Below are 14,065 nucleotides of genomic sequence, written 5' to 3' on the forward strand. Positions count from 1 at the left end.
TTTTATGATATGCAAATTATTGAAAAAAATACAATACATTTTGCATTTTATGTGGTGTCGAAATGATGCTAAGGGGGGGGGGTCTATGGAGCATTGATTTTCACTACGGGGGATGGGGGGTGTCTACAAGATCGCAAAAGTTGAGAAACAGCTTTACGCTATCAAACCTAGAGAGACCCAGTTATCGGCTTTACAAGTACTGTTTAAAACTTTCACCCTTTTCTCATGTACAATCAACAATGCTTATTAGGGATGATATCGTTCAACTTTCTCTTGCAAAGTAGGACCAATATCATAACACACAGAAAAATTTGTTTTATAGTTATTAGGACTTTATTAATTTTTTCTTTTTTGCATAATGTGAAGCTGAGGTTGTATCCAATTCATTTTTCTTCTCTACATTGTCAACCTGCAAGACAATTTGGAAAGTCGTAAGGCCCTCTTTTTGACAAAAATTTTGGTACTCAGTTCAGGTATGATAGCTGGTATCCATGTACTTTTAGTGCTTATTTTTCAATACCTTTCCTATAGTGAAGGCATAGGTCAGTGGACAATATTATCTTCTGGAGTGGGACGACGGAAGTTTCTAAGCGGGCGGTAGAAGCTTAAGTTTAGTATAAGGTCCTATGGGTTGTATTGATTTGGGGGCGATGAATTTTTTTGAACAAGGAGGTGATAGAACAAAATGTTTGGGAAACTATGGTATAGGTGTATGCAAGATTTTCTCAAGAGGGAGTTAAAAGCTTTTCCCCTGCAAAATTACACTATAATCTCTGATCAGGAAACACCCCCCCCCCCCTCCCCTTCATACGCCAATGGGCATGTGTAAAGTAAAGGAGTCCCTTTCTTCAGTTCTTCGGCCAGAAGACTTTTACAAGTGATCTATGAAATGCACTGTGCATCATAAAAATTATCCTAATTTATGATACCGACAGTTCCATTCAAACTGCTCTCAATATCTAAATTTAAAACAGGATTTCAGCTTAAAAGAACAAAAATTCGGTTTTTGAACAATGCTGGAGAAAAAACCAGCTGGATTGTCAACATTTTAAAACTTTTATAGTGTAATCCTGACCTCCCACATAGTTTTCTAAAAGTTCTTTTATAAAATTTGAAAAATTCAACCAGTAAGATTATTGGTTGCATTTGCTCGAATTTAACCTATGAGCTTTATTAGTTGAATTTTTCAAGTTTTATAAAAAGCATTTTATCAGGCTTTTATAATGTAATCCCAGCAGGAAAGAAACTGAATTGTCCTGTTTTTATACATCCCTCTTGACCAACCCCAACCAAATGTTAAGCGCAGCATTCACTCTGATAGACACTTTGTTTATTTTAATAATTGTACACCAACGGGGGAATTCATCAAAATTCTAATGTTTACTAATCAAGATTTAATTCTAATACCAAATGTTCAGCCGCATGTACTATAGCAATAATGTTAAAAATTAATAAGATTAAGATGACTATGCATGCAACACCAATCGGGATAGATTTCTCCATCTAAATTCTGACATGGAATAATAAAGATTTCAACACACTCATCTACCCAGAAATCCATAAAATGAAGCATCTACTCTTGACAATGACCACATACACACAAGAATTTTTCACATTTTTATATGTTTGTTTTTGTTTCAGTGATACAGACACACTGTACTGAGCATCAAGATTTTCAAACAATATTATGTGCTCTTAAATCATGACAAAATTTACGACATCAATTGAAAATATTTCAGGAAGTCGAGTTGCATGCCATGGCCATCCAAATCAATGTAAGCTCCATCTGACGATGTGATTGCTTGTTGTTCACCCAAATGATTTTCTTTGGGTCTCCAGCATCTATTCATTCTCGCCTTCTGCTTTCATTGGCAAAGCATAGTACCACCATAAGGAAAGAGATCATCAACATAGAAGGCTGTTGATTATTTATTGGTTAGATCGAAAAATGAATTTATTCAATTCATACCAATAATAATTATAGAATCATCAAGGTTAAGACTGTCAGTGTTTGTAATTAATTAATATCCATGCAAGGAGCTACTCGTGACACTTTCCCTCGAGCGAACCGTGTTAAGACTGTCAGTGTTTGGACCAAACTCTGACATTCTAGAATGTTAAGACTGTCAGTGTTTGGTCCTAATACTCACAGTCTTTGGTGTTAAGACTGTCAGTGTTTGGACCAAACTCCAACAGTCTAGAATGTTAAGACTGTCAGTGTTTGGTCCTAACACTCACAGCCTTTGGTGTTAAGACTGTCAGTGTTTGGTTCTCAGACCAACAGCCTTTTATGTTAAGACTGTCAGTGTTTGGGCCAAACTCTGCAGTCTTAATGTGTTAAGACTGTCAGTGTTTGGACCAAACGCCGACGTCTTACTATGTTAAGACTGTCAGTGTTTGGTCTGAGAACCAAACCTAAACCCACGGTCCCTCAATGGAGTGACACGGGTAACTCCTTTAAGCCCAGTTTCAACTTAAAGCTGAAACTGGGACAACACTGCTTACTTATTTTTGCACTTCCGTCACCAAGCTACGTTTTTTTTTTTTTTTTTTGCACTAACAGCCTTCCATGTGAGAAAATGTGTAAGCACGATGGCTTTCCAAACCTTTGGCTGTGGTGAACCAATAGGCAGCTGTTGAAGAAAACATAATTTTATATATAATATACATTCACAATTTAAGATTTAAAAAAAATCCACAAGTATAATGCAAATTTCAATTAGCTACTTGACGATGCTAACTATAATGAAATGTTCTCTCAGAATTCAATACAATTTCATACAAATGTTATTTGTAAACCCAAATACAGTGAAACCTTGATACAACCATACTCTGCTGATATCATCATGTGTTACCGAAATGTTCATTTTGTTGACATCTTTTTTGAATCAGTGTTGTTAATACCACCAAAAAATTAGAATTGATTTTGATGATTAATTAAATTCTTTTAGATGCATTGCCCCTGTAAAGTTGTTGCATTTCACTGGATGCCATTATGAAAATGAAAATAAGTGACAAAGTTAACATTGAATTTAAGACAATTTTGAATGAAATATAAAAAAACATTGATGCACAAAACATTTTGCACACTTGCAAAAAATCTCTTGAAAAATATTGCTATAGAGGGATTTATCGTAGTAAAGAATATAAGTTATATCGAGAGGAATATGACATTAAACTGTAAGCGATTCCAAACAAGATTTGAAAAAACATATCATTGTAGAGGAATTTATTGTTGTATCAAGTATCATTGTAGTGAGGTTTCACGGTACTAATACAAAATCTTACCAGATTATTACTTTGAACTCATCTAGTAATTTTTGTTAAATATACAATGAAGCTTGAATATATATATATATATATTCAATTGAACTCGCTTAAAAGAATGAGCATTCCTAAAAGTCTGGTTTGATATTCGATTGCATTAGACATTTCATGGGATTTTTTTTTACAAGCCCTAAAATGTTTGGTTATTATGAGCAAATTTTTCAGACTTCGAGTAAAATCTATTTGTGAATGTGACCTTCTCTTACAGCCAACCTCTTTCCATCACTAGAGATTGTCAATTTTTTCACAATATAATTACTTTAAATGTATGTATTGACATATTGACAGTCAAACTTCTTAACGTTCAGATATTTCTTCTCAAAATGGAAGACTACTCTTTCTTCTCACTCCTATAGAACTAAAGGTCTATTTACATGTGATTAGTGATTAAGTATTTGACTTAGAATTTAGTAACGTGCTCTAAAATCTGTCCCAATGTAGTAATGAAGTAGCAAATGCTCATTTGATAATACGAGGCTACTACCACATGTGCATATTGCCTTGCTTAACCGAAAAAAATAATACTCCCTTTCTAGGCTGTCTTTGGATACATGAGGGTTGAATTATAGGGGATAAACAACTTTTTTTAGTCTGTGGGCCAGATAAGTTATTCCACACAAACTGCGAACTTACGTTTTGTAAATTCATACATTTTACAGACTTGTAGGTTGTGCACCTCTGGTTTAAAGAGATAAATTCTTCTGTAATCATCACCGAGAGTTTCTTTCATTTGCAATGAAATAAATGACATGCACTAATCCAGGAATTTAATCATGCATAAGCTACCTATATAAAGCCAGGGCTTGACAAATCCCAGGTACCAGATCACAGTGGCGACTAGAAAAATCGGTATTGGTGCCTATATATGTGATTGATGAATTGGAGTCTAAGGGCAACATAAAATTTTCTGATTTCATATTAAGGCCTGTTTACACGAGGCAAGAGCTTTAGTGGGCAACTTAATTTTAACTTACCGATTCTTCTTGAAACTGTCCACACGATGAATGGCAAGTAGGCGCTCATTGGATAATTTTTACGGAGGTGAGCGCAGTTAGCGCATGCGCGTTTCAGTCTACTCAAATCCACGGAGAGAGACAGACGCACAACGCGCGGGAGTATAATAATAATAATAATTTATTTATCTGGCATTCAGAGAGGTGCTTTTTTTAAAGCTCATAGCTTTCGTAACGATGGATGAAGATTATCAGGTAGAACTTAAGAATACTGTGATCAGAGCCACATTATATGATATTTTTTTTAAAGAATATAAATTTATTCACTTAAATAAATTTATTCAATAAAAAAGGGGAAACTTTTTTCTCACTTGCGCGAGAGCAACACACTGAGCAAAAAGTAGGTCTCGCAAGGGAAACAGTTCGCTTGTCCCTTTTTTTCGCCTCTGCCACCCACGTAAGGGGGCGAGAGATGATGCCACAGGGAAAAAAAGAATGCACAACATATTATAAACTTACGCAAGTCATCGAGAAGAAATATAAGATTTCTCTATTTCTCCTCCAAGTTCTAAATATTGATTATATGATATTTTAATCGAAGTTGAAGGGATAAATTATGAATTATGTAAGCCGAAAATACGGGAGAAGATTCTTGGCATTCGTAGGAAATTCTAAGGGTTAAAAATTAAATAATAAAAATTCCTTAAACAAAAATTATTTCCAAATTTTTGAAATCATTATTATTTTTTAATTTAATCTATAGAGATGACATCTTTATGTTAAATATTTGATCATGTATTTTTACAACAGATGGCAGCAAATTCGTTCTGGACAAGAGAAATATTCAAAAGCCCCCTTCCAGTTTTTAATTTATAAATCCTCCCCACCTGATATATATTTTTGAATCTTCAATTTTTTTCAACTCCTGACATCACGTCGACAGAATATTCCATAGCTTTTTCGAACATCGAATAATTTTTAGCTTGTTTGTTAAGGTAATTTTCATTTCAATAGTTCAACAAACATTCATGGCGAAGATATTTTTCAACTTTTTTGAATGTTGTGTCCTCTGGCCACCTCACCATCCAATATTTCCGCGGAATTCTAGCAAAACTTCAGGAGACAACGGAGTATGAACAGCTTCACGCTCGAGATCAAAATAAACCCCTCCAGTGCGGCAAGTCACACCCACTGGCGCATGAGCATACGTCTATTTAACCGGAAAAAATAGAACCGTTCTTATCTCACTTACCACTAAATCACTTGCGCACTTGCCAACTAAAGCCGTGTAAACGGCCCTTATCATCTGCATACACTGTATCGTACTTGGCAACTAAAAATTAAGTTACCAACTAAAGCGCTTGCCTCGTGTAAACGGGCCTTTACATCTTTAACATTTGAAGAAGTTACAATGTTGAAGTTATGAGTCAAAAAAACATAATTAGGGCATGTTTCTTGAGTAAATATCATGCTTGGCTCCAACTTTCTGATGTATCTTGAAGTTATTTCTATGTTTTTTTCAATCTCTTATCAAACAACGGCAAGAGGAAATAATGAGAAATGATTAGCGTTCTCTTTAGAACATAGTAATGTAAGGACTGGTTGATAATTTGAGTTAATTTTATGGGTCAGATGATTGATTTTCATAGTACTAGTACGATACGATATTTAGCCTGATAGTACTGGCTAAAATTTTTATAATACTATGTTATTTGTGTAAGCTTCCACCAGGATACAAAAAAAGAACTTATAGCAAGAACCAATTCTCTTTAGGCTCAAATCAGTAACATAGGTTTTCATGGTCTCTTGGAAATGCTTAGGGAATGAAATTAAATTAAAGTAAATTAGCTAGTAAGCCAATGTAATGGAACCTTTTTTGGCCTAGAGGACATGTAAAAATTCTTGGTCTAGGATTCCACTTAAGGATGTAAGGGTGATGCTCTTAGGAGCGAGCGAATGTAAATATGTAACAGAAGCTCCTCCTGTCACCCCCTCCCCTTTTACAATCAGATAACGATGTTTTATATTTATAATATGATATTTGTTTTATATTACTAAATGATAAATAAATTTTGTTTTCAAAGCTTTTTAATAGGAACACCCCTCTTTTACAATGTTTGCTCACTGGAAACTAAAGAGCAGCAAGCAAGACCTACATAGTAATACTTGTATACATCAAGGCTTGACAATCCCAGGTTGCCATGGCAACTAGAAAATTAATTGACTATTGGCGCTTGAAATATTCTATGTGATAGCTAAATACAAATACCATGCCACAACAGGCAAATTGCCCAACGAGGTGGCTGACAAGAACATCATGGATTCCCCGAGCCATTTTTTGGAGACCCTACCTACTACTGCTGCACCCCCCCCACCTCCCACGGAACCCCCAACAAATCGGTACATGCGGGAGTGTATGTGTAGTGAAACCTGACGTGAAGTTTTTTGTTTCTCTGTAATGCTTGTTATGTGTAGTGCTGCCATCTACCACCAGTTTTTTATAACTATGAGTGAAGTGTTATGATTGAAGGATTTATCGTTGTAGGACTGTTGCTCTCTGTGGCGAGACTTTTTAACGGGGAGATCGGCTCGCATTTGCGCCTTGAAGTTGGGAACTACAGAAAACCAACTTCAGCCGACCACCAATGTGGGGTTCGAACCCGGATCCTCGCATCGCGAGTCCGTCACTATAACCACTCGACCACCACAGCGGCTAAAATGAGTACAAGGATGGCAAAATTTGCTGAATTTATTACACAACTCCCTTCTCGTGTGTCCAAAAACGTAATCAAGTCCCGGAAAAGTTACAAATTATTTAGGACTGTTTTTCTTGAGCAAAAGCCATGGTTGCATCTTAAAAAATTTGGCTAACGCCCAGGTATTTTTTTTTTGATTTGTCAAGCCCTGGCATACACAGGTTTTGTTCCGTTTTTGATCCTAGTAGCTTCCAGTGGACAACAAGCCAAGATTTTTTTTTTGTCCTACCAGTTACAAAAGAAGGGATTTCACTGTACTAACATTGCATCCCCAAAAACAGAATAGGCCAAAAACTGATATACATCGGACACAGCAATGGGTCCACATAAACATTCTGATTTAGGGCGTGGCATAATCATTTGGAATTTCTGGTCCATTCACAACACGATAAAATCCAAGATTTTTACCTGCTTCATTCGTACAGAATTCATACAGAATTCTAATAGACTATGCGCTGGTGTGTAATTTTTTTTTCTCAATCTTTCCCTCCCCCCTTAAAAGTGGATCAGAAGAACACCATTTGTCTCTCACACTTTAGTAGGCCTATCTTAAAATCAGGTGGTACCGGGTACCCTCTAGTTGGCTGGAAGCAGGGCCGGGACTAGAGGGAGCGCAACTGACCGACATAGGCATAGATAGACTTGGAAGTCTGAGGGGCCAAGGTCATTATTGCTGGGGGGGGGGCACGATAATGATGTCAATTCATATGTACATTTATACATTAGATCAGTGGACTCCATCTTTGACGCTGGCGTGTGGGGGGGGGGGCCCATATCTCCCCGCCCATGCTCACCGAGCTACAGCCTGGGACAATTTTTATTTCTCATTTTGGAACAAGGTGCTGTATAATCCAGGGATTATACTGCACCTATTCCACAATTTGTTTTACTAGTGCTTTTAACATAGGTGATAAATAAGAACTTTATAGGTGGAGGGGGGGGGAATATATAAAAAGTGATAACTCACGCTGAACAACAGCACAGCCTCGCCCAGCCTAGGTGATCATGACCGGTGGTTGCCTTGAGGAAATGCTCCATTAGAAACAACATCAAGCTGTATAAAAGATTGAAAGACATTTTTTTTAATCTCATTTTTGTTACCTTCAAACAATTTTTTTTTTTTGTTATTATATTCATCAACTAAAAACTGGAAAAACAAAATTGAATATATATATATATTTACATGTTTAATATTAAGAAGCGTTGGGTTATTATAAAATGAAATTCAATTCATGAGAAAGAGATGAAAAAATTTACCTTATGAAGAGTATTTGTTGGATGTGAAATGTTAAGAGTCTCATGCCCATCGAAATAATGAGGTTAAATTATCAGCTTGTCTTTCCTTTCGGTTTCATGAGGAACGAGATCCAACCAACCAACGCACGCAAACTTCTCAGTTTCTTTAATCGTGCCTGCGCCTTGCTGTAGTTTTAAAACGGGGAATTTCTCCTTCCTCGTCAACAGCGCATGACGGGAGATAAGATGCGCGCGCAATCTTTTAGTTTTAGTTTGAATTTCGGTGGATAGAGGAGGAAATAACGGGCTTCAGCTGTTTTTGTCTGGGTTGTTTTTCCCCATGTCCTTTAGGGGTCATTCAAGTATTACGTCAGCATCGCAGGGGGGTTTCAGACTTGCTGACTTTTGATGACGGGGGGGGGGTTGGAGATTGTTTACGCCATCAACCACCCCTTTTTGAAGATATGAAATATTCTAAGCCGCTGACGAAATTTTGCTGGGAAGGGGATCGAAAATGGCTGAAAATCTGCTTACGTAATGCTAGGGGCCATTCGCGGCAATAAATCGCTTGGGGGGGGCGGGGGCGTTCAAGTATTACGTCAGCAATTTTTGACCCCCCTCCCCCGTCGTCATCTCATCCCCCCCCCATTACCTCCTATCATATATTGGTGGAATCAGAGACTACGCGGGGGCGAGTCCCCCTCCCACCGATCAAAAAATTATTTTTTTTAAGTGCAAAAAATATTTTTAAGAGAAAAATCGAAATTTCGAAAGAAAATACCTTTATATATGTTATTATAATCAATTCTCTGTTAATTTCAATGCTATTCGAAGACTGAGAACTCAAAATTTCCTTTTAAGGATTCGTTGTGACCCACCCTCTAAGCCATATAATGATAAATCCTTGGCCCGGGGGTATCTGATGTGGCCTGCCCCTCAAACCTAATTTTGTAAAAATGAACTAACTAAGCGGCACATTTACAGATCGCCTAGGTGACCCATGGCACAATTCCAAAGCATTTGGCACATTTTCAGATCACTCAAGTAGGCCCGTGGCACATTCACAGACCGCTTGAGTGACCCGCGACACAGTTCTAGAACACCTAAGCGATCCGTCGCACATTTAGAAATCTCGAGTGACAGTTGGGCACAGTTTTAGAGCACTTAAGCACTTTAACATTCCCAGATTACGTAAGTGATCCGTGGCATAATTACGGATCACTTGAATCATAGTTTCCCAACCTCTTTTGTCCCATCGCCCCCTTGCTTCAGAATTTTTTTTCCCGATCGTCGCCCCCCCCCCCCACACGCAATATAATCCATAGAATCCTATGTTATACTCGTAGCTTCTACGCCCAACTGGAACCTCCATCGCCCCCTTGGGGGCGTTAACGCCCACGGTTGGGCATCACTGACTTGAATGATGCGTGGTACAGGTCTCTGTCTCGAGAAAACTTAAGCGGCCCAAACACATTTCTAGATCACTTGAAGGATCCGCGAAACATTTAGAGATCAGTCACTCGAGATTTCTAAATGTGCCATGGAATCGCTTAGGTGTTCTAGAACTCTGTCGCGTGTCACTCAAGTGGTCTGTGAATGTACCACAAGCCTACTTGTGTGATCTGAAAAATGTGCCACGGGCCTACTTGAGTGATCTGAAAATGTGCCACGGCCGCCTAAATGCTTTGGAAAATGTGCCACTAAAGTGGCTCTTTATATCAAAAATAAATTTTTGATCGGGGGGGGGGCATAGGGGGTTCGTGCCCTATTTTTGCTTCACGTGTGCGTCTTTGATCCCACCAATATGCGTTAGGATTCAGAGGGGCAGAGATAAGGACAAAATTTTGCTGGGAAGGGGGGTCAAAAATGGCTAAAAATTTGCTTACGTAATACTTGAACGGCCCCGAACACACAATCTGAGAACTCGTGTAAATTCGGAATTGACGGAAATTCGGAATAAATGAGAGAAATAATTCCAGAATCAAATTATTTTGAGAAGCTCAAGAACGTTGTCTACTACAAAAACAAAAAAAATGTATTTTTGGTGCATATGCATATATTTTTGCTTCACTGCAAGGAAATTTCCGTTCGAAGCTGCAATTTTCCTTGGCGCATTCTCTATCTGTTATGTGTAGCAACATCCATAACAACGGCTCTGATATCGACACCCATAGATACCGAGCATGAGTAATATAGAGTGGGTTTTTGTTTCTGATGCATTCAAAAAAGTGAATGTTGGTCGGGGAGGGGAATTTTGAAACTACGGTAGACCCTCTCGATAACGGGGACACCCATGGGACCAAAAATTTTCTCCGCTAACGTGGAGCCGGTCAATTATTGCTTAAGTACTTTCGAACTGTGCCACGCTTCATTCAAGTGATCCGTAATTATGCCGCGCATCAATTAAGTAATAGGGAATTAGGTAATGGGAATGTACCGGGGGGTAACTTGAGTGATGTAAAACCACGCTGGGGGGTCGCTTAAATGCTCTAAAATTGTGCCACACGTCACTCATGGGAATCTCTAAATTTGTCACGGATCGTTTAAGTGTTCTGGAACTGTGTCGCGGGTCACGACAAGTGATCTGTCTATGTGCCACAGGCCTGCTTAAGTGATCTTTGAATGTGCCACGGGCCTACTTCAGTGTTCTCAAAATGTAGCACGGGCCACTTAAATGTTTTGGAATTGTGCCACGGGTCACCTAAGCCCTCGGGACAGGAGCCCTCCTATGTTCCCCCCCCCCTCCCCGTATACAGTCTTTGATCTCACCAATATGTGATAGGAGGTAGGGAGGGCAGAGATGACGAAATTTTGCTGACGGGGAGGGGGGGGTCAAAAATTGCTGACGTAATACTTTAACGGCCCCCCAATTATAAATTTTCATCAGTTATGAAATTATTTCTTTCATTGAAGGGTTCTGCAGCATTTCTGTAAATTCTGCAATTATGTGTAGGTACCCTTTTGATGCCGAATTTGGCCTCTCGAGATATGTAGCCCATACATGCTCAACCCATGGCCCGCGGGCGGGCCAAATGGCGCCCTCGAGGTAATCTGATGTGGCCCGCAACCTCAAATCGAATTTTCTAAACATGAATGAAGCGGTACATTTCCAGATCACTTGAATGACCTGCGGTGCAATTCCAAATCACTTGAGTGCCCTGTGACCATATTAGACCGTCCATCTTTTTGGGAAAGAGCGCAAACCATCCCAAGATGGTCTCTGGGCGGTCATGTCTGTCTGTTTGTGACCATATTAACAAATCACTTAAGAGTCCCGTGGCACATTCCCACATAATTTAATTGAGCCGCGGCATAGTTCGAGAACCCTTAAACGACCAGCGGCACATTTATAGATCACTTGAGTGACCCACGGCACAGTTCAAACTCACTGAAGCGGCACGAAGCACATTTACAGATCACTGAAGTAATCCACTGCACATTTACAGATCATTGAAGTGACCGAAAAGACCAAGAAAGGTGGTCCTGGTCTTCCTCGCTTACTGATTCGGTCCTTTGCTCTCTAGGTTACTCTTTTGGTCACATCCATGCCTAGGTCACTTTTTCGTTATTCACATGCTTGCAAACTCTTAGACCACTCTTTCAGTCATTCGCTGACTTGCTCTCGATTGCTCTTAAGGTCACTCTTTTTATGACTCACGTGCTTGCGCAATTTTTTGGTCACACCGATGCTTTACAGTCAATAGATCACTCTTCTCGTTATTCGCTTGCTCGTACAATGTTATGGCCACTCACATGCCACTGACTGACCTGTACAATTGGTCTCTAGCAGGGGCGTAGCTAGAAATTTCGTTCGGGGGGGGGGGGAAACCAAAGTGACAGAACAATGGATTTGGCCATCTTTTTCCCGTCATTTTTTCACATTTCGGGGGGGGGGGACACCAGACCCCCAAGTCCCCCCCCCCTCGCTACGCCCTTGGTCTCTAGGTCAACATTTTGGTCACTCACGTGCTTCCACACTGTTTTGGTCACTATCCCCATGCTTACACAATATCTTGATCACTCAACGACCTGCTACCTCGCTCTCTAGGTCTCTCTTTTAGTCATTCACGTGTTTGCACACTATTTTGGTCACTCACTGACCTGGTTCCTAGCTCTCTAGATCACTCATACGGGGGCACCAAAATGTATGCGCGTCGCGGCTGACCGAGCACGTATAGTAGAGATAGACTTGAAAGTCTGGAGGGCACGGTCATTATTGCTGGGGAGGGGGGGGGGCAAGATGATGTCAATTCATATACACTGCTGGCCACCCAAATTGCAGCACCAAGAAAGACAAGAGATATCGCAACAATATTTATTTTGTAGATAACATGTTGACCAAGCATCAAATGATTAAATTTATAGACTTCTGTGAAGTGTGGTTCCTGCCAAAATCAATAGCCAGAGTAGCCGCCATTGTTGGAGATCACCGCTGCCACACGCCTCGGCATTGATTCAAAGAGACTTTGGATGTGTTCTTGGGGTACAGCAGACCAAGCAGCTTCCACGCGTTGCCAAAGTTGATCTGGTGTGGCAGCTGGGGATGTAATCTGGGTCAATCGTTGAGCAACCATGGACCACATGTTTTCTATCGGCGAAAGATCCGGAGAGCGAGCTGGCCAGGGAAGCAATTCAATCTGGCGATTGACGAAGAACCTTTGGACAATGCGTGCCACGTGTGGTCGCGCATTATCCTGTTGAAATATGGCTGTGGGCAAGCCCTGAAGGTAAGGAAGGACAACTGGCTCCAACACCTCGGAGATGTAGCGCTGGCTTTGTAAAGTACAGGCAATGCGTACTAGAGGAGTGCGAGAGTGATATCCAATACCGCCCCATACCATAATACCCGGTTCAGGACCAGTGTGGCGGTGCTTAACGCAGCTGTTCAGCATCCTCTCTCCACGGTGTCTCCAGACTCGAATCCGACCATCGTGGTGTTGCAGACAGAAGCGTGACTCGTCAGTAAAGACAATTTCATTCCATTGTGCCGTCCACATCCTTCTTTCATCGCACCATTGGCGGCGGAGACGGCTGTGGTTCTGCGTCAAGGGTAGACGAAGCAATGGACGTCTTGCGGACAGACCACTCTGCTGTAAATGGCGTCGAATGGTACGCGCAGGCACTGGATGATGCGGTACAGACTGAATGTGCTGTGCTATGGTTCGTGATGTGGCTGAGCGATCCGTCACTGCCATACGCACAATACGCCTGTCATCACGTGAAGTGGTGCACTGAGGTGGATGCGATCGAACACGTCGGTCCGTCGTACCCTCCTGCATCCAACGATCACATATCCGCATTACAGTTGTTTGGTTTCGTCCAACACGACTACCGATTTCCCTGAAAGATAATCCACAATCTCGGTAGGCCACTATCTGCCACTCTGTCGAACTCGGATACTTGATCAAAAGATGATCGCTGTTTTCTACGAGGCATAATTGATCGTTTTTTTGAAAAATCCACAAGAAAAACCAGTGGCGTCGGAGCCGGGGGTGCTCGAGCACCCACGGAAGTTTGTAGAGCGGGTTCGAGCACCCACAGAATTGATTCAAAAATCGAAATTTCCTATATGAATCTCAAGACGGGCACCCACAGGTTCGAAACAGTTCCGACGCCCCTGAGAAAAACACAATTGCCGTACTTCAAATCGTCGAAATCTCCAAGCCTTAAATAGCGCTTTGAAGTGGCGCCACAGGCGCGCGTGATGTGCGTCTGCGCTGAAATTCTAATCATTTGCATATCTCACCTCCGCTAATGCATGTTGTAAATTTCATATTATTTGCATGCTTCCTT

The 14,065-nt window shown here is 40.4% G+C and overlaps 1 long non-coding RNA gene across 1 annotated transcript; it reads right to left on the reverse strand.

Moving 5' to 3' along the window:
• Positions 1-1,604: 1,604 nt before the first annotated feature.
• On the reverse strand, positions 1,605-8,457 carry LOC149075086 (uncharacterized). Its single transcript, XR_016194282.1, has 3 exons — positions 8,294-8,457; positions 8,004-8,090; positions 1,605-2,633 (listed from the first exon to the last, which is right to left on the reverse strand). It is a non-coding gene; the product is annotated as an uncharacterized LOC149075086 (long non-coding RNA).
• Positions 8,458-14,065: the final 5,608 nt, after the last annotated feature.

This window comes from Pholcus phalangioides, unplaced genomic scaffold (assembly GCF_987345545.1).
Source record: "Pholcus phalangioides strain wild (caught in Gottingen) unplaced genomic scaffold, Ppha-v1.0 ptg000016l_1, whole genome shotgun sequence".
Taxonomy (NCBI): Eukaryota; Metazoa; Arthropoda; class Arachnida; order Araneae; family Pholcidae; genus Pholcus; species Pholcus phalangioides.